The 22,281-nt window shown below is 42.2% G+C and overlaps 1 long non-coding RNA gene across 1 annotated transcript; it reads left to right on the top strand.

The window, feature by feature from the left end:
• Positions 1 to 388: 388 nt before the first annotated feature.
• On the top strand, positions 389 to 21,507 carry LOC135559085 (uncharacterized). Its single transcript, XR_010458434.1, has 9 exons — positions 389 to 529; positions 2,121 to 2,454; positions 2,933 to 3,095; positions 8,964 to 9,199; positions 9,383 to 9,503; positions 10,397 to 10,544; positions 10,670 to 10,779; positions 20,335 to 20,458; positions 20,837 to 21,507. It is a non-coding gene; the product is annotated as an uncharacterized LOC135559085 (long non-coding RNA).
• The last annotated feature ends 774 nt before the right edge of the window (positions 21,508 to 22,281 follow it).

The raw sequence follows: 22,281 nt of genomic DNA, 5'->3' as shown, positions 1-22,281 counted from the left end.
CGGCGGTCGTCGGCGCCGGTCTACTAGTCGCCATTGATCCCTTTTCCGGTGCCTGTCGTCGCGGTCTACTAGCCACCACTGATCCCTTTCTCTGTTCTGGCAGTGCTCGGCGGTCGCCGTCGCCTTACTCCTACCCACCCCTCCTAGTAACCCGTGACAGCCAAACTATTCAATAAAATTGCATATTGTAATCTGTCTCCGCTGTCATTCAGTTAAGCATGCACTCGGTTGAATTGTCTATTACTTATAATTCATGGGAAAATATTACATTTTGTGGCAAGCTGTGACATACTGTGCTGCCAACTCCCTCTCTCTCTCTCTCTCTCTCTCTCTCTCTCGATTTCTCTCTTTAGAGGAAGCTGTCAGGAATGTCAGAGGAGGAATTGCTGAGTATCCCAGTGGTTGACAATGCCAGGAACAAGCGTCAGAGGAACCCTCGCGATGAGAAACTCACCTCTATACCAGACAGCTTCTTCTTCAAACACCTGACCACAGGAGACAAGCACACCACGTGTACCCACTGCAGGGGGTTAGTACACCCACAAACACACAAACAAACACATTGGGGCTGGGCAAGATGGGCAAAATATATTACAATATTTTTCTTATTTTTGGCAGTATTGTGGTATTTTACGGTATTTAAATGTTCTAAATATTAAGAGTTGTAAATATGTTTTATGAGTAGTGACTGACCCTAGAATGGCAACATATTCATTCTAAGGGATTTTACACTTTTTCATGATTGATAAGACACTTTTAATGAAACTGGGGTCCACTTGATCTCCATCATAACCTCATGAGCACAACAGCATTATATTTTGCAAAACTGTAAGTCACTTCTCATTGCTTTCATACACACATTTTTAGCAAAACACTAAATACAACTCTCTACAAAAGATGCAAAACTCAGTTGAGTAAATCATGACAAACAAAATGTAACATTTGGTCACAGCTGATACAAATGACTCTCATGAATGTGAACCTCGTCTGGACATGTGCCTAACTTCTTTGCACAATCGTTCAATCAGCAATCAGTCCTTATTCATGCATAAAGAGGTCACCTCTGTTGCTGTTTGCAAGAATGTACCAAGTAAAAGGCAGAGGGCAAGGACAAATGAGAGGTAGAGAAGCCCATAGAGGAAAATAGCTCAGCTCTCAGTTAAAATGGAAAAAGATCAACTAAGCCATTTGTTTCTGGATATTCATGATCTTGAGTGACATTGTTTCTGCTTTGGTCATCTTTTGTAAAAAAAAAAAACATTTTAGGAAAAAATAATAAAGCCCATGCTGTGATACTATGTTTACTTGCCTTTTATGGAGCATACTAATTTATAATTAAAGTATCAACAAATGGCACAGACATTGCTAGGGGTATATTGATAGTTGATTTGTGTCATGTATTTCATGTTTTGATGGGGTAGTTGATTTGTGTCATGTATTTCATGTTTTGATGGAGGGAGTTGATTTGTGTCATGTATTTCATGTTTTGATGTAGTATGTTGATTTGTGTCATGTATTTCATGTTTTGATGTAGGATGTTGATTTGTGTCATGTATTTCATGTTTTGATGTAGGATGTTGATCTGTGTCATGTATTTCATGTTTTGATGTAGGATGTTGATTTGTGTCATGTATTTCATGTTTTGATGGAGGTAGTTGATTTGTGTCATGTATTTCATGTTTTGTTGGAGGTAGTTGATTTGTGTCATGTATTTCATGTTTTGATGTAGGATGTTGATTTGTGTCATGTATTTCATGTTTTGATGGAGGTAGTTGATTTGTGTCATGTATTTCATGTTTTGATGGAGGTAGTTGATTTGTGTCATGTATTTCATGTTTTGTTGGAGGTAGTTGTTTTGTGTCTTGTATTTCATGTTTTGATGGAGGTAGTTGACGGACATGAGGCTCAGCCACGTAACACACCACTTAGACCTACTGACTTAAAAGCTTGTGTCTGGTTTGACTGTTATGCACCAACCTATATGCTATGGTAGGGACTGGTCAGCTGCTATCAAATGCTATCAGATGGTATCAAAAGTTTCCAGTAAGCATGTTATGCCAGTACCACTTTTCCTGGTATGTGTATTTGTGCTGATCTTCTCTCCATCTCTCCCCTCTCAGGTGTCTGACTCAGTTAGTGGACAGACGGTGGTGGACCCTAAAGGTTACCTCAACTCTATGATCCCCACACACGGAGGAGACATCAGGGGAGTAGCCCCGGAGAATAAGCACACACACACACACATTTGGACACACATTTGTTGCGTATCTGTATCTCTGTCTGTATTGTTGATCGTCTTTTTGTGTGTGTTTGTGTGTGTGTGTGTATTGACATTAAGAGCCCCCCCACACCACCACCACCACCTGGATCACATTGGCCAGGCTAGAGGGGGTGACTGGTAAACTACAGATGACCAGGAACCTCATCATGAAGGGCATCGATATGTGTCCCAAGGTAACATGCGCACGCACACAATGTATAGTATCTTTTTGAAATACACTTCTGGCTTCCCATGGTGTGTATCTGTATATTTTGGTTGGTGTATGAGATGAAATGAGGCCTTCAGTTTCTCCACCAGTCAGTGTCAGTGCAGGTCTGGTTCGATCTACAGACATTAGGGTGGGCTGGCCTGACTACCCTGCATTTGATTATCGGTCCAGGCCTCTCTGGCTGTCTGGAATCTGCAAAGTACTACAGGTTTATGATATACTGTACCTCAAACCACTGTCCCTCATTGGTGTTGGCAATAATTGATGTGACTGCTAGGCTACAGCCAGGTGAATCAGCAGCATTGTCAAGAGTGAACCTCCAAGTAAGCATTTAATTGTAATGTGTATCATGTGCATATGACAAATAAACATGACTTGACTCAACCAAGGCAGTGATGGTCCAGGCTGTGTGTGTGAGATTAATGTGTGTGTTTTGTCCCCAGAGTGAGGATGTGTGGCTGGAGTCTGCCAGGCTGGAGCTAAGGGATACGGCCAAGGCCGTGGTGGTCTAGGTGTTGTGTCACCTCCCCACGTCTGTACGCATCTACATCAGAGCTGCTGTGCTGGTGACCGATGTCAGAGCCAAGAAACGTGTCCTCAGGAAGGGTGAGTGACTGTCTGTGCCCTGTCAAAGCTACAATGATGTAAACCAGTTTCTCACACCTGTCCAGAGGGATCACTCCAGATTCAAGTCAAATTTGGCATTAAAACCACTAGAGGCAACAATAAAAAACAACTCATGATGAGTGCCCAGATTGAACCAATGGTCTGTGGAGCAGGAGCCTGCTACTTAGACCACTGCAGCATCCGTGAGTTATCAAGGCGAGTCTTAATAAATAGCTCAACTTAAACCATGAAGCTGTATTTCTGTTTTAGCCCTATCGAAAAACCTTAATCATCAAAGACAGGATTTTAGCCGCCTGGAACTTCGGCAACAGTGTAAGTCTTTTTCAAACCTCCAGCTTTGGACTGGATGTGTCAATATGTAGTTCACACTCAATTAGCCACAAAATCCCTAGTTTGAAAGTGACTGTTTTCTGGAAGCTGTGTGCTGCAATTTTACCTGCATTTTTCTCCATGTGGGCCAGCCCCTGAGCAATTTGAGTTTCAGCCAATGAACTTCAGCCCCCCGCCATATGAGTGACCACTAGCTAGATGAACACACAGCAGAGCAAGAGAACGATTACGTGAAGCACATATATGCACAAAATATGCCATTTTCAGGGACTCGTGAGCACTACTTTCAGAACTACAGGCTAAAAAGTAAACAAAAGTACCAGAGAATCTCTTAACCCATTCTGAATGAATGCCTTTACAACCGTAAAGTACCAGAGAATCTCTTAACCCATTCTGAATGAACGACTTTACAACTGTAAAGTACCAGAGAATCTCTTAACCCATTCTGAATGAACGACTTTACAACCGTAAAGTACCAGAGAATCTCTTAACCCATTCTGAATGAACGACTCTACAACCGTAAAGTACCAGAGAATCTCTTAACCCATTCTGAATGAACGACTCTACAACGTTAAAGTACCAGAGAATCTCTTAACCCATTCTGAATGAACGACTTTACATCCGTAAAGTACCAGAGAATCTCTTAACCCATTCTGAATGAACGACTTTACAACCGTAAAGTACCAGAGAATCTCTTAACCCATTCTGAATTAACAACTTTACAACCATAAAGTACCAGAGAATCTCTTAACCCATTCTGAATGAATGACTTTACAATCGTAAAGTACCAGAGAATCTCTTAACCCATTCTGAATGAACGACTTTACAACTGTAAAGTACCAGAGAATCTCTTAACCCATTCTGAATGAACGACTTTACAACCGTAAAGTACCAGAGAATCTCTTAACCCATTCTGAATGAACGACTTTACAACCGTAAAGTACCAGAGAATCTCTTAACCCATTCTGAATGGACGACTTTACAACCGTAAAGTACCAGAGAATCTCTTAACCCATTCTGAATGAACGACTTTACAACCGTAAAGTACCAGAGAATCTCTTAACCCATTCTGAATGAACGACTTTACAACCGTAAAGTACCAGAGAATCTCTTAACCCATTCTGAATGAACGACTTTACAACCGTAAAGTACCAGAGAATCTCTTAACCCATTCTGAATGGACGACTTTACAACCGTAAAGTACCAGAGAATCTCTTAACCCATTCTGAATGAACGACTTTACAACCGTAAAGTACCAGAGAATCTCTTAACCCATTCTGAATGAACGACTTTACAACCGTAAAGTACCAGAGAATCTCTTAACCCATTCTGAATGAACGACTTTACAACTGTAAAGTACCAGAGAATCTCTTAACCCATTCTGAATGAACGACTTTACAACCGTAAAGTTCCGGAGCTCGTGAGGGATGTGTACAGGACGTCGCCACTAGGTTCAACAGTGAGCACTATTACCATCAAGTACTATATTCTTGGGTTTTGCTTGGGCGTTGTGGATGGGGATGGCTGATGGGCGTAAGCCATGAGCTCCGGCTCCGAGGGTTTGTGCGTTCAATCCCAGTAATAGGCACTTGATTTTGCAACTTTGAAATATGTCGTTTGGAGAAAGGTGTTAAAGCGTCTAAATTTGCAGTGCGACTGAGAGCTTATTGTCTGCTGTTGAGCTTGGACTATCGATAGAAGGAAAGGAAGACTGAGAGCTTATTGTCTGCTGTTGAGCTTGGACTATCGATAGAAGGAAAGGAAGACTGAGAGCTTATTGTCTGCTGTTGAGCTTGGACTATCGATAGAAGGAAAGGAAGACTGAGAGTTTATTGTCTGCTGTTGAGCTTGGACTATCGATAGAAGGAAAGGAAGACTGAGAGTTTATTGTCTGCTGTTGAGCTTGGACTATCGATAGAAGGAAAGGAAGACTGAGAGCTTATTGTCTGCTGTTGAGCTTGGACTATCGATAGAAGGAAAGGAAGACTGAGAGCTTAATGTCTGCTGTTGAGCTTGGACTATCGATAGAAGGAAAGGAAGACTGAGAGCTTATTGTCTGCTGTTGAGCTTGGACTATCGATAGAAGGAAAGGAAGACTGAGAGCTTATTGTCTGCTGTTGAGCTTGGACTATCGATAGAAGGAAAGGAAGACTGAGAGCTTATTGTCTGCTGTTGAGCTTGGACTATCGATAGAAGGAAAGGAAGACTGAGAGCTTATTGTCTGCTGTTGAGCTTGGACTATCGATAGAAGGAAAGAAAGACTGAGAGAAGAGGGAAATAACTAGTTCCACAAACCATCGCTCCGGTTCAATTCGTTTCTTATCCCAAATGACACTTGTAGTGTTTGAAGCCCCCCCCCCATGTACACCCCGTCATGGTGTCAATGCCGTGTAAGCCCTGATCCATTACACAGTGCAGTTCCCAGCAGCATTCCTCTGTGACAGAGATGGATGTTATGCATACTATGAAGGTGTTAGCAGCCTACATACATGTCTGGGCTGCCCTCTGTCTGTCTGACTGTATTTCACCAAAGAAATAAAAAAGCCTTCTGTATTTCTCCATCACAGTGTGCCTCTCCAGGCTATTAGGCAATGTGTTGATATTAGCATGGCAATTGCCATGATTACATTACGAAATAAAGTGTTTCAGCAGCGATGCGTGTCAAGTCAAGTACAGGGAGTAGGGAGTCTACCCACTCATAATTCAGGGATTATTGAAGAGATCCGTCTTTAAATGGTAGTGGAGCCCTGGTCCTGTTTTGTAAGAAGACTGGGGACATGGTGTATCCATATAGATCTGTAGTTTTATTTCATAGGCCTCTTCACTCAAGTGGCACTTGCATTCCACTGGCCTGCCTGATTGGCACAGGATACACATGGTACACAGTACGTGTGTAACAGCTCTGGAGAATGTGTCTGTGGAAGACTGCTGTGGAGCTGTGGCTGGCGCGGTTGGAATGTACAGTGCCTTGCGAAAGTATTCGGCCCCCTTGAACTTTGCGACCTTTTGCCACATTTCAGGCTTCAAACATAAATATATAAAACTGTATTTTTTTGTGAAGAATCAACAACAAGTGGGACACAATCATGAAGTGGAACAACATTTATTGGATATTTCAAACTTTTTTAACAAATCAAAAACTGAAAAATTGGGCGTGCAAAATTATTCAGCGCCCTTAAAGTTAATACTTTGTAGCGCCACCTTTTGCTGCGATTACAGCTGTAAGTCGCTTGGGGTATGTCTCTATCAGTTTTGCACATCGAGAGACTGAAATTTTTTCCCATTCCTCCTTGCAAAACAGCTCGAGCTCAGTGAGGTTGAATGGAGAGCATTTGTGAACAGCAGTTTTCAGTTCTTTCCACAGATTCTCGATTGGATTCAGGTCTGGACTTTGACTTGGCCATTCTAACACCTGGATATGTTTATTTTTGAACCATTCCATTGTAGATTTTGCTTTATGTTTTGGATCATTGTCTTGTTGGAAGACAAATCTCCGTCCCAGTCTCAGGTCTTTTGCAGACTCCATCAGGTTTTCTTCCAGAATGGTCCTGTATTTGGCTCCATCCATCTTCCCTGTCCCTGCTGAAGAAAAGCAGGCCCAAACCATGATGCTGCCACCACCATGTTTGACAGTGGGTATGGTGTGTTCAGGGTGATGAGCTGTGTTGCTTTTACGCCAAACATAACGTTTTGCATTGTTGCCAAAATGTTCAATTTTGGTATCATCTGACCAGAGCACCTTCTGCCACATGTTTGGTGTGTCTCCCAGGTGGCTTGTGGCAAACTTCAAACAACACCTTTTATGGATATCTTTAAGAAATGGCTTTCTTCTTGCCACTCTTCCATAAAGGCCAGATTTGTGCAATATATGACTGATTGTTGTCCTATGGACAGAGTCTCCCACCTCAGCTGTAGATCTCTGCAGTTCATCCAGAGTGATCATGGGCCTCTTGGCTGCATCTCTGATCAGTCTTCTCCTTGTATGAGCTGAAAGTTTAGAGGGACGGCCAGGTCTTGGTAGATTTGCAGTGGTCTGATACTCCTTCCATTTCAATATTATCGCTTGCACAGTGCTCCTTGGGATGTTTAAAGCTTGAGAAATCTTTTTGTATCCAAATCTGGCTTTAAACTTCTTCACAACAGTATCTCGGACCTGCCTGGTGTGTTCCTTGTTCTTCATGATGCTCTCTACGCTTTTAACGGACCTCTGAGACTATCACAGTGCAGGTGCATTTATACGGAGACTTGATTACACACAGGTGGATTGTATTTATCATCATTAGTCATTTAGGTCAACATTGGATCATTCAGAGATCCTCACTGAACTTCTGGAGAGAGTTTGCTGCACTGAAAGTAAAGGGGCTGAAAAATTTTACACGCCCAATTTTTCAGTTTCTGATTTGTTAAAAACGTTTGAAATATCCAATAAATGTCGTTCCACTTCATGATTGTGTCCCACTTGTTGTTGATTCTTCACAAAATACAGTTTTATATCTTTATGTTTGAAGCCTGAAATGTGGAAAAAGGTCGCAAAGTTCAAGGGGGCCGAATACTTTCGCAAGGCATTGTATGAGAACGCTAGACGTGTCGTGAACAAGCCCAGGATAAACATCCCTATGGACTGTCACATATGGATCACTGCCGCCAAGTTGGAGGAGGCCAAAGAGAACACTCAAATGGTGGAGAAGAGAACAGTGTATAGTGGTGAGAATCTAGAGCAGGAAACACAGGTGTGCTCCAAAGTTCTGTGTGGTCCACTTCCAGCTCTTGGTATTTTCCTGTGACCCACTGAATAAACCAAACAGTCTTGAGCCATAATCCAAAACCCTTCTGCTGCAACCCAGCATTTTCAAAACCTCTAATTCAGTCTAATTCTCTTCACCTTTTACCCAAATGTTTTCTGCGTTGCCCTTGACTCCACTATGTAAAATGATACTACGGCCACTCCCTCTCTTCAGAGGTGCTGGCATGCCAGAGTAATATGGCACAACTGTTTCCTCTATCTTATTTTATCTCTGCAGCACATAACAAGCAGCAGCAGACTGCGCTTAAACACTGACCTGCGTGTGTGTGCAGGTCAGTGACTGATATCTTACTGATCTCTGTGCTGTTCACCTCAACTTGCACTTACTGATTCGCAAACTAGTCCTTTGACCGCAATTATCTCTCTAATTCCTTTCCTTTTTTAAAATGTATTATTCTTTTCCCTCTGACTTTTCATGGCTCTAAAGTAAAGTGTATGTACAGTGTCCATCTACTGTTCTCTGGCACAGGGATGGGAGTTACAGTTTATTGGAGAGCACATGGGGAAACATTAAGCACAGGGAGATGGCACTGCAGAGCAAGATCAAATACTGGCTTGATCCATCTCAAAAGAGAAAAGATCATGTCATAATTTCCCCCAGCACAGCTGATTTAAACGTCTACCCACCCATAAATCGGAGATGATTTAATGCTTGTGATTGTAAGAGGATGGGGACATGATGTTTCCACATGATTCATTCTGTTGTTTTATAGGCCTCTTCACTCAAGTGGCTCCACCATCCCACTGGCCTGCACGACTGTACTAGGCATGGGTCACAAGTTCTCTCTTTTCTTCACTAGGCTCAACAGTGAGCACTATTACCATCAGGTAATGTATTCTTGGGTTGAGTGTGACAAGGCAGGCAACGTGCCAGGCGGTGACCCGGGCGATAATTGGTATCGGCATCGAGGAGAGCTGTAAACACACCTGGATGGAGGACGCAGAGAGTGTAAGAATGATGACCATATACCTCTAACCTCTCACTACCCAAATGTACCAAATGCCCAATACTCAGATTACATTAGGAACATTTGGTATATCCACAGTTTGATACATTATTTGTAATTCGTTTTTATTTCAGTGTCTCCCACGGGGAGGTGTTGGTGTGTGTAATGTGACTGTTGTGTTTCAGTGTGTGTCCCATGGGTACTGGAGTGTGCCCGTGCCATCTATGCCCACACCCTGCAGATGTTCCTCAGAAAAATGAGTGTGTGGCTCAGGTCATCTTACTTCGAAAAGAACCATGGCACCAGGTGTGTGTGTGTGTGTGTGTGTGTGTGTGTGTGTGTGTGTGTGTGTGTGTGTGTGTGTGTGTGTGCGTGCGTGCGTGCGTGCGTGCGTGCGTGCGTGCGTGCGTGCGTGCGTGCGTGCGTGCGTGCGTGCGTGCGTGCGTGCGTGCGTGCGTGCGTGCGTGCGTGCGTGCGTGCGTGCGTGCGTGCGTGCGTGCGTGCGTGCGTGCGTGCGTGCGTGCGTGCGTGCGTGCGTGCGTGCGTGCGTGCGTGCGTGCGTGCGTGCGTGCGTGCGTGCGTGCGTGCGTGCGTGCGTGCGTGCGTGCGTGCGTGCGTGCGTGCGTGCGTGCGTGCGTGCGTGCGTGCGTGCGTGCGCGTGCGTGCGTGCGTGCGTGCGTGCGTCGCGTGCGTGCGTGCGTGTGCGTGCGTGCGTGCGTGCGTGCGTGCGTGCGTGCGTGCGTGCGTGCGTGCGTGCGTCGTCGTGCGTCGCGTGCGTGCGTGCGTGCGTGCGTGCGTGCGTGCGTGCGTGCGTGCGTGCGTGCGTGCGTGCGTGCGAAAGCAGAAGTTGAATCAAATGACTACGTGCATTGTAAACTAGAGTATTTCAGAGTGGATATCTTCACTGTGGCAATTTTTCATTGGCAGGTGACTCAATAGAAGCCAAATAATTTGATTGGTCGCTTATCTAGGAGTCCGTCTTGTCTTAATGTATAATAGTGATTATATTCACCCTCTTAATGATCCCATTTGGTTAGTTGTGATCAATCACTTTTTCAAAGCCTCTCTTTTCTCTCATACTCTCTCAATTACTTATTAAATCTCTCCCTCTTCCCCCTTTTGTCACTCCTCCCTCTATCTTTCTCCATACCTCGCCCTCTTACTTCTCCTCCATCCCTCCTTGTTACCCCCCATCCCAGGGAGTCTCTGGAGGCTGCAGAGGGTGGTGGCTCACTGTCCTGTGGCTGTTGGGGACCAAGGGTGGTGGCTCACTGTCCAAGTGGCTGGCTGAGAACGTGCCTGCTGCTTGCAGCATTCTGGCTCTGGCCTTACAGCTTGCTAGCTTGAGTAAACATGCTTATTCCAATGTTATCTTTCTTTCTTAACAATAGGGTACACAGCAAAGTGGGTACACAGCAAAGTGCAAACCAAGATTTGATACAAGCAAAACACCTTTCTCCCTTTGTGTCCAGGCTAACCCTAACAGTGAAGAGATATGGTTGGCTGCTGTGAAGCTGGAGTCTGAGAATAATGAAAATGAAGCCCGTCTGGCCAAGGTTGTAGCAGTGCTCCTACTTCCAGGGTCAGTGTGGGTGGATGCGGTTGGGTGTGTGATGAAAGATATAAAAGATGGTGTGTGCATATTCACATGTGTGAGAGTTCAGTGGGGGGGAATGTCCTGCTACTCCACTGTATGTAACTATAACCTTTAACTGTTAGCCTTAGCCAAGACTCCACTATTGATACAGCAAGGTTAATCAGAGCGAGTCCCCTTAGTCATCCATCTTAGTTTGCACAACATCAGTGGCGGTGGGGAGTTAAAGAAGAGATTGAGGGCCCCAAGGGGATAATTTGGCTTGTCAGAAGGGCCCACTGGGAGATATAAATAATATACTGCAGGCCTATAACCGCGTACACAGTTTTCTCAGTCATTTACTATAAAAGGTCCATTTCAATCTGGAAGCTGGTGGCTGTGTTAGGCGTGTAAGGGTTGCCTCTTAGTCAGGCAGAACTGTAGGAATTGGTAAGGGTGAGATGAACCTGACCTCAGAGAGGAAGTATTATATGAAGTTAATGGGGCGTTATACAGTAGCAGTCTTCTCCATACATCCATGCCCAGGCTTGCTAGATTCATAACTAGATAGGAACCCACCATAGTGCTGTCTGTTACCAGGACATCGATCAATGACCTTGTTTGGCAAGAAAAAACGAGTTTCGCTGCTGTCGTCAGCAGAAACTGTCAAGGACTGAGGCTATGCCTGAGGATTTGCAACTTTGAAACATGACATGAACCTTTTTGGGATAGGGGGCAGCATCTTCACTTTTGGATGAATAGCGTGTCCTAAGTGAACTTCCTCCGACTATGTCCCAGATGCTAATATATGCATAATATTAGTAGTATTGGATAGAAAACACTCTGAAGTTTCTAAAACTGTTTGAATGATGTCTGTGAGTATAACAGAACTCATATGGCAGGAGTTAACCTGAGAAAAATCCAACCAGGAAGTGGGACATCTGAGGTTTGTAGTTTTTCAAAGCTTGGCCTACACATTGAGATATGGATGAGGTTGCACTTCCTATGGCTTCCACTAGATGTCAACCGTCTTTTGAAACTTGAATGAGGATTCTACTATGAAGGAGGGGCTCGTGAGACCTCTTTGAGTCAGTGGTCTGTGGTTTAAACAGGATATTTTGTCACAACAATATGCTCGACTATGCATATACAGTGCCTTGCGAAAGTATTCGGCCCCCTTGAACTTTGCGACCTTTTGCCACATTTCAGGATTCAAACATAAAGATATAAAACTGTATTTTTTTGTGAAGAATCAACAACAAGTGGGACACAATCATGAAGTGGAACGACATTTATTGGATATTTCAAACATTTTTAACAAATCAAAAACTGAAAAATTGGGCGTGCAAAATTATTCAGCCCCTTTACTTTCAGTGCAGCAAACTCTCTCCAGAAGTTCAGTGAGGATCTCTGAATGATCCAATGTTGACCTAAATGACTAATGATGATAAATACAATCCACCTGTGTGTAATCAAGTCTCCGTATAAATGCACCTGCACTGTGATAGTCTCAGAGGTCCGTTAAAAGCGCAGAGAGCATCATGAAGAACAAGGAACACACCAGGCAGGTCCGAGATACTGTTGTGAAGAAGTTTAAAGCCAGATTTGGATACAAAAAGATTTCCCAAGCTTTAAACATCCCAAGGAGCACTGTGCAAGCGATAATATTGAAATGGAAGGAGTATCAGACCACTGCAAATCTACCAAGACCTGGCCGTCCCTCTAAACTTTCAGCTCATACAAGGAGAAGACTGATCAGAGATGCAGCCAAGAGGCCCATGATCTCTCTGGATGAACTGCAGAGATCTACAGCTGAGGTGGGAGACTCTGTCCATAGGACAACAATCAGTCATATATTGCACAAATCTGGCCTTTATGGAAGAGTGGCAAGAAGAAAGCCATTTCTTAAAGATATCCATAAAAGGTGTTGTTTGAAGTTTGCCACAAGCCACCTGGGAGACACACCAAACATGTGGAAGAAGGTGCTCTGGTCAGATGATACCAAAATTGAACATTTTGGCAACAATGCAAAATGTTATGTTTGCTTCACTCACATGTGCTAACCATAAAATGTGATTTGATTTGATTTGAATTGAGAGAATAAAAGGCTCTCTAAGGTCAAGGCGTTACACGATTCTATGACCGTGATGACAACAGTAGAGCAACAACATGGAAAAAGGACATCCTAAACAAGAAGAAAAAAGCAGAAACGGGTCTTGAATGGCAAATTCGGAAACTTTATCAGAAGTTAGAGGGAATATTCTCAGATAAAAATGTCCTACTATGAATTCTGCAAAATACATCCTTTTTGGGTTGTCATGCCAACAGTCCAGGATAGGGACACATGCCTCTGCAAAACCCACGCCAACCTCCATTTCATGGTGGACAAACTGCAGTATCACAAAGTGATCAGCTCCAGCAACATTGAGAACCTTACTGAGTCTTTGTGCTGTGAGAAACTGGAGAAAGAGTGCATGTACACAGAGTGCTCCCTTTGCCAAGCAAAAGAGCTTCAAACATCTGTCTTTGATGCTGGTGGTTTGGAGTGGAAAAACAAAGCTGAAGAGAGGGAGAATACAAGCAAAGAGGTAAACATGAAGAAGTTCACTGTACATTTGACAGTGAAAGAAAAGGTGTGTGACACTGCAGATTCTACTGGAGGACTTCTACAAAAGATTGAACGAGTAGTTGGGGAAACACGTGTACAACATTCGACACCAATACTCCAAACTGAGAGAATTAAAAGAGAATCTGGGGAAAGAGGAGATCATTGTGCATATTGACTTTGCAGAGAACTACCTCTGTAGCTATCCAGGCAGTTCACTTTGATTATTCTCACAAGGAGGTGACCCTCCACACCTGTGTTGGAAATACCACAAATGACACAGCTTCACTTTGCTCACTGCGTTCTTTTATGCAGCAATCTGAAATCTTGGCCCATCTTTAAAAAAAACTGGCCTCCTTCTTTGAGCTCTGCCCATTGGCTACATTTGGAATCCTCCTTTGTCTTATATTAGTTAAATGTTTAACTGTTGTTCAACATAGCACTCTATTGTCCCTCTAATCACTCTGACATCAATGCAAATGTAATGGAAAATCTAATCAAACACTTCATGAGAGCCCATGAGTTCATGTTGTGCAACATTTCTATAGTCAATGCAAATGCAGAGAGTTTTGATGGCCTCTATTAAAAAGAGGAGAATCCCATCAGCTTTCTGTAGACTGGGCCTACTTTTTATCAACTGTCCTAATATTAAGTACATTGCTTTGCTTTACAACAGGAGTATAACCTACTTGGCTGGCATGAAAATGAACCACAGGAAAAGCGTCCTCCATTCGCTATTAAAGTGCATAGTTGACACATCTTTTTCCCAGCTGCATGATAATGGTGATGGCCCAATTGAAGTCAAAACTAATTTCACACTAATTTCACACTCGTTCAAGGGTTTTTCTTTATTGTTACTATTTTCTACATTGTAGAATAATAGTGAAGACATCAAAACTATGAAATAACACACGTGGAATCATGTAGTAACCAAAAAAGTGTTAAACAAATCAAAAGATATTTTAGATTATATCAAAGTAGATAGCCTTTTCCTTGGTGATACTCAGCTTGTGCAATAAGGGAAGGAATAGCACATGCCTGTTTTTTGCGACTTTTTCAAATCATAGTTGCACACCTCATGTAGCCTAGCCCACAGGCTTATATTTAAGGTTTGTATCACAACTAAAGTGGCCAAATAATTCCTATAAATGAAGCATATAAATCCGCTTTATAACCACTGTAGAGCCTAACTGGCATACATACTGTAGGTAGTTTCACGTCTGGGGAAGATCATTTCACCATAAATATGCATAATCACTTCTGAGTGTTTTCCCCCTAATTGATTACATATTGGAACATTCTTATATGTAGGCTTATAGCCTACTGCCGTGTGCGCATTGCTGCGCTTATAACGTGAAGAAATAGCCTAATAGTTTATCAACATTTTAAGCTAAACTGTCCAGAGTTTGGAATATTTATTAGTAAGTTTTGTACTATGGGGGATTGACATAGGCTAGTACTTTAACACAGCCGCTCAAGCTCACAGACCAATGCAACATGGGTCAACTTCGAGCACCTCTATCTCCTGAATGTTAGAAATAGAGGTAAACGCACATAGTTTTCTGTCATTTCTGTCACGATCCCGCAGGTAAAGAAGCCGCATGTGGAGGTCCTGGCTTGGTTACACGTGGTCTGTTGTCGCAGTGGTGGGAAAAATAACTAATTGTCATAATTGAGTAAAAGATAGATACCTTAATAGTAAAAGTGAAAGTCACCCAGTAAAATACTAATTGAGTAGTATTTTAAATATACTTAAGTATCAAAAGTAAATGTAATTGCTAAACTATACTTAAGTATCAAACGTAAAAGGAAAAATAAGTTCAAAATCCTTGTTTTTTGTTTTTCTACGGATAGCCAGACACAATTTACAAATGAAGCATTTGTGTTTACTGAGTCTGCCAGATCAGAAGCAGTAGGGATGACCAGGGATGTTCTCTGTTTACTGAGTCCTCCAGATCAGAGGCAGTAGGGAGGACCAGGAATGTTCTCTGTTTAGTGAGTCTGCCAGATCAAAGGCAGTAGGGATGACCAGGGATGTTCTCTGTTTAGTGAGTCCTCCAGATCAGAGGCAGTAGGGATGACCAGGGATGTTTAATTTAACTAGGCAAGTTAGTTAGGTACAAATTCTTATTTTACAATGAAGGCCTACCCTGGCCAAACCCTAACCCGGACTACGCTGGGCCAATTGTGCGCCTCCCTATGAGACTCCCGATCACGGCTGGTTGTGATACAGCCCGGGATCGAACCAGGGTCTGTAGTGACGCCACTAGCACTGAAATGCTGTGCCTTATCATCAATCAATCAAATGTATTGATAAAGCCCTTCTTACATCAGCTGATGTCACAAAGTTCTGTACAGAAACCCAGCCTACAACTCCAAACAGCATGCATTGCAGCTGAAGCACAGTGGTTAGGAAAAACTCCCTAGAAAGTCCAGAATCTAGGAAGAAACCTAGAGAGGAACCAGGCTATGAGGGGGAGACAGAGAGAGCGAATTAGAGAGCGCATACTCAAATTCACACAGGACACCGGATAAGACAGGATAAATACTCCTTAGACTGCTGTGTCACTCGGGAGCACTTAAGTAGTACTTTCAAGTATTTTTACTGAAGTACTTTACCCTACTGTGCAGTTGTGAGGCTGGTTGGATGTACTGCCAAATCCTCTAAAATGATGTTGGAGGCGGCTTATGTTAGAGAAATGAACATTCAATTCTCTGTCAACAGCTATGTTGGGCATTCCCGCAGTCAGCATTTCAATTCCACGCTCCCTCAAAATTTGAGACATCTGTGGCAAAACTGCACATTTTAGACTGGCCTCTTATTGTCCCACAAGGTGGGGACATGCTGTTTAAACAGCTTCTTGATACAGTATGCCACACCTGTCAGGTGGATGGGTTATCTTGACAAATGATAAATGCTCACTAACAGGGACATAAACAATTGTGTGCTCAAAATGAGAGAAATAAGCTTATTTGTTTGTGTAGAATATTTCTGGGATCTTTTATTTCAGCTCATGAAAAATGGGTCTAACACTTTACATGTTGTGTTTATATTTTTGCTAAAACCTCTCTAGGGTATGTGGGTCCCATCTGGCCAACATCCAGTGAGGTTGCAGAGCGCCAAATTCATATACAGAAATGCTCATTATAAAAATTCAGAAAACAAAACATATTTTACATAGGTTTAAAGATAAACTTCTTGTTAATCCAACCACGGTGTCAGATTTATAAAATGCTTTTCGGGGAAAGCATACCTAGCCCAGAACATACCGAGCCCAGAACATACCTAGCCCAGAACATAGCCCAGTTGACAAATTATTACAAAAAGTAACCAGCCAAGCAGAAGCGTTACAAAACTCAGAAATAGAGATACAATTAATCCCTTACCTTTGATGATCTTCATATGGTGGCAATCAGAAGACATTCATTCATTCAATAAATGTTCCTTTTGTTCGATAAAGTCTCTTTATATCCAAAAAACAATTTGTTCACGCGTTTTCTTCAGTTATCCACAGGCTCAAACTCAGTCAAAACAGGCAGACAAAAAAATCCAAATTGTATCAGTAAAGTTTATAGAAACATGTCAAACGATGTTCATATTCAATCCTCAGTTTGTTTTTAGCCTAAATGATCTATAAAATTTCAACCGGACAATAATGTCGTAAATATAAAAGGTAAATAAGAAATGCACTCTCTCGGGATTGCGCATGAAAAAGCTTTGTGACACGGCAGGGTCCCCACTCATTCAGACTGGTCTTACTCCCTCATTTATCAGAATTACAAGCCTGAAACAATTTCTAAAGACTGTTGACATCTAGTTGAAGGCATAGGAACTGCAAATCGAGTCCTAAGTCTATGGATATTGTAATGGAATTGAATAGAAAACTACAAAAAAAAGAATTTCCGCCTGCTAAATCAGTTCTGTTATACTCACAGGCACTATTTTAACAGTTTTGGAAACTTTGGAGTGTTTTCTATCCAAATCTACCAGTTATATGCATATCATATCTTCTGGGCCCGAGTAGCAGGCCGTTTAATTTGGGCATGCTTTTCATCCAAAATTCCAAATGCTGCCCCCTACCCTAGAGAGGTTAAAGCCTTTACAATGAAGATCTGTGAAGTTATTTTGATTTTTATTTAATTATCTTTGAAAGACAGGGTCCTGAAAAAGGGAGGTTTCTTTTTTTGCTGATTTTCCTCTCCCTAATCGTAAAGTTGATCTATTCTATTGGTCAGTTTATCGACAAATAGCCTATTCCAAACAGACTCTGAGACAGTTGTGCGAAGATGGAGCCCAAATTCATTCAACCAGTAGGCCAAGGCTACATAAAAAATAAACTTGCATAAGCAATTATTCTGATGCAAAGGTAACTAAGTAAATGTATGAACATGTTAAATTATTATGTGACATGCTGTCATTTTCAGGTCCTGATTGGTCAACAAGCTTATTTGACGTGTATTTTTTTTGACCCAAACGGTTTTCCATATAAAACAAATTATTATTTATTTAATCATTATTTCTTAAAGTTCTTGTCTCGTCTCTCGTCATCATTTTACCACTGATAGCTAGTTACATACCAATGATTGGTTTAGCATAGCAATATTGTAAATACTGTAGAATGAATAGAATGAACAACCAGGTCAAAAACAACCCAATAGTATTAATGACTAGCCTGTTTGGCTAGCAACTTCAGAACCTGATAACTATCAACTGGCTTTTGTCCAGACTATATCGTCTGCTGGAAGGATGAAATAAAACTAACTTACTCATTCAAATAAATGTTATAATGAAAATATGTCATTCTCTGTGTTGTCATAATTGTCCTTCAATTCGCAAGAGGCTGAATACAGTATATGTCACCGGAGAAAGCATCTGAACCAGCGAAACAGCGCCCCTCTGTCTCTGTATGTGTATCAATCTGATGTGGTCTGGCCATAAAGACTATGACATTGTTCTCGCCTGGAGCATTGAATGCATTGGAGCATTTGGCCTCCCTTGATAAAAGAAAAGTATAAAATATTACCCAGTCAATGTTGCGGTAAACTGAGTGAACCAAAGGAAAGTGTAAAGGGAAGCCATGCGTCATTGACAGAAACAACTTGAATTGTTGCATGTCGTTGTGTATTTGTCATCCAGTGGCTAACATTGGCCCTTTCCGAAATTAGCCAAGGATGAAAATATATATATATATATATTATATTTGAGATTCTTCAAACTAGCCACCCTTTGCCTTGATGACAGCAGTGCACACTATTGGCATGTTCTCAAACAAATTCACCTGTAATGCTTTTCCAACAGTCTTGCAGGAGTTCCCACACATCCTTAGCCCTTGTTGGTTGCTTTTCCTTCACTCTACGGTCAAACTCAACCTAAACCCAAACCATTTCAGTTGGGTTGAGGTCAGGTGATTGTGGAGGCCAGGTAATCTGATGCAGCACTCTATCACTCTCCTTCTTTCTCAAATACCCTAACACAGACTGGAGGTGTGTTTTGGGTCATTGTCCTGTTGAGAAACAAATGATAGTCCCACTAAGGGCAAACCAGATGGTATAAATGCTGTGGTACCCATGCTGGTTAAGTCTGCCTTGTCATCAGCAAAGTACCCCCACACCATCACACCTCCTCCCCCATGCTTCATTGTGGGAACCACACATGCAGAGATCACCTGTTCACCTATTCTGCGTCTCACAAAGACACAGTGGTTGGATCCAAAGGACAGATTTCCACCGGTCTAATATCCATTGCTCATGTTTCTTGGCCCAAGCAAGTCTCTTCTTCTTATTGGTGTCCTTCAGTAGTGGTTTCTTTGCAGCAATTCGACCATGAAGGCCTGATTCACGCAATCTCTCCTCTGAACAGTTGATGTTGAGGTGTGTCTGTTACTTGAACTCTGTGAATCATTTATTTGGGCTGCAATTTCTGAGGCTGTTAACTCTCTAATGAACTTATCCTCTGCGGCAGAGGTAACTCTGGGTCTTCCTTTCCTCTGGCTCCTTATGAGAGCCAGTTTCAGCATAGCACTTGATGGTTTTTGTGACTGCACTTGAAGAAACTTTCAAAGTTCTTGAAATGTTCCGTACTGACTGACATTCATGTCTTAAAGTAATGGTGGACTGTTGTTTATTTTTGCTTATTTGAGCTGTTCTTGCCATAATATGGATCTGTTTTTTTTACCAAATAGGGCTATCTTCTGTAAACCACCCCCACCTTGTCACAACACAACTGATTGGCTGAAACGCATTAAGAAGGAAAGAAATTCCACAAATTAACTTTTAAAAAGGCACACCTGATAATTGAAATGCATTCCTTCCGGGAGAGAGAATGCCAAGAGTGTGCAAAGCTGTCATCAAGGCAAGGAAAGAGTAGCTACTTTGAAGAATCTCAAATATATTTTGATTTAACACTTTTTGGTTACTACATGTGTTATTTCATAGTTTTGATGTCTTCACTATTATTCTACAATGTAGACAGTTGTAATAATAAAGAAACACCCTGGATTGAGTAGGTGTGCTCAAACTTTTAACTGCTACTGTGTATCACAGTCGAAAGGCATATGAACTAACAGGTTAAATATGTACAATATTTACAGAGCTCTAGGGGCTGGTAATTGCCAGAGACCTCACGATGCGATATTATCACGATACTTGGGTGCCAATGTGACGTATTGGGATTTTCATGATTCTACTATTCTTCTATTGTCATTGGATGTTGGAAACATATTGCTCACCATATGTCTGCTGCAGAGAGACAATAGAGAGTCCTTAGAAAATTATTTTGGATCTGTCATGGAAATCAGTGTTGAAAACAAATTGGCTCACTTTTTAAAATGAAGATGTAGAACAATCTATGCAGGTAAAGCCAACCAGAGCAAAAGTATTACTGCGAAATTGTCAACATTATACGATATATTGTAAAAAATGTAACTGTATCGATTTGTTTCTTTTTTTTCATCACTAAGCTTTATGCGACCTCACGGCACCATGGCAACCACGGTTGGAGTTTGTGAGACTGGAGTTCAGGACATGGCTGAAGAACATCGCCAACACACTGATGGCTAAAGCCCTACAGGAGTGCCCCAGCAGGTAGCATGTTGTGGAGAGCAATTCTCTGTCATTTTAGTCTGCTAGATTCAATCAGTATTAATGCAAGTTAGCTTGGTCACTGTTTGAGTGAAATGTATTTTTTTATATATAAGTCTTTGGAAGCAGACAACCCAAAATAATAATTATGGAAAAGTTATGTAAATAAAGGGAATATAATGAACAATAACCTCAACAGAATTCCTTTGTGTTTACTCTAATTCTGCTCTGTTTAGTTTAGTCAGATATCAGAAGGTTGAAGTTGTTTGTATTTTATTCATATTCTCTCTCTCTCTCTCTCTCTCTCTCTCTCTAACTCTCTGTGTGTGTGTGTGTGTGTGTGTGTGTGTGTGTGTGTGTGTGTGTGTGTGTGTGTGGTAGGTATATTGTGGGCTGAGGCAGTGTTTTTTGAGGGCCTGCCACAGAGGAAGACGAAGAGTGTTGATGCTCTGATGAAGTGTGAACACATCCTGCACGACATTGCCAAGAACGACACACATTATTTTTCTCTCTCAAAATCTCCCCTTCTCTTGCCTCTACTTTTCACTGTTATACTTATGACATCCTTCCCGTTTTGTACTATCTCAGTAGGTCAAACTCTCCCCCTCTCTGCTTACATTCCTTCAGGAGAACAAACTCTCCCCCTCTCTGCTTTCATTCCTTCAGGAGAACAAATTCTCACCTATCTCTGCATTAATTTCTTCAGTAGGTCAAACTCTCCCCCTCTCTGCTTTCATTCCTTCAATAGGTCAAACTCTCCCTCTCTCTGCTTTCATTTCTTCAGTAGGTCAAACTCTCCCTCTCTCTGCTTTCATTTCTTCAGTAGGTCAAACTCTCCCTCTCTCTGCTTTCATTTCTTCAGTAGGTCAAGCTCTCTCTCTCTCTGCTTTCATTCATTCAGGAGGACAAACTCTCCCTCTCTCTGCTTTCATTTCTTCAGTAGGTCAAAATCTGTCTCTCTCTGCTTTCATTCCTTCAGTAAGTCAAACTCTCCCCCTCTCTGCTTTCATTTCTTCAGTAGGTCAAACTCTCTCTCTCTGCTTTAATTTCTTCAGTAGGTCAAACTCTCTCTCTCTCTGCTTTCATTCCTTCAGTAGGTCAAACTCTCCCCCTCTCTGCTTTCATTCCTTCAGTAGGTCAAACTCTCCCTCTCTCTGCTTTCATTCCTTCAATAGGTCAAACTCTCCCTCTCTCTGCTTTCATTCCTTCAGTAGGTCAAACTCTCCCCCTCTCTGCTTTCATTCCTTCAAAAAGTCAAACTCTCCCTCTCTCTGCTTTCATTTCTTCAGTAGGTCAAACTATCCCTCTCTCTGCTTTCATTTCTTCAGTAGGTCAAACTCTCCCTCTCTCTGCTTTCATTCCTTCAGTAGGTCAAACTCTCCCCTTCTCTGCTTTCATTTCTTCAGTAGGTCAAGCTCTCTCTCTCTCTGCTTTCATTCATTCAGGAGGACAAACTCTCCCTCTCTCTGCTTTCATTTCTTCAGTAGGTCAAAATCTGTCTCTCTCTGCTTTCATTCCTTCAGTAAGTCAAACTCTCCCCCTCTCTGCTTTCATTCCTTCAGTAGGTCAAACTCTCCCCATCTCTGCTTTCATTTCTTCAGTAGGTCAAACTCTCTCTCTGCTTTCATTTCTTCAGTAGGTCAAACTCTCTCTCTCTCTGCTTTCATTCCTTCAGTAGGTCAAACTCTCCCCCTCTCTGCTTTCATTCCTTCAGTAGGTCAAACTCTCCCTCTCTCTGCTTTCATTTCTTCAGTAGGTCAAACTATCCCTCTCTCTGCTTTCATTTCTTCATTAAGTCAAACTCTCCCTCTCTCTGCTTTCATTCC

Source organism: Oncorhynchus masou, chromosome 17, assembly GCF_036934945.1.
Source record: "Oncorhynchus masou masou isolate Uvic2021 chromosome 17, UVic_Omas_1.1, whole genome shotgun sequence".
Classification (NCBI taxonomy): Eukaryota; Metazoa; Chordata; class Actinopteri; order Salmoniformes; family Salmonidae; genus Oncorhynchus; species Oncorhynchus masou.
The sequence above is the reverse complement of the archived record's forward strand: the minus strand, read 5'-3'. Positions and strand labels throughout refer to the sequence as shown.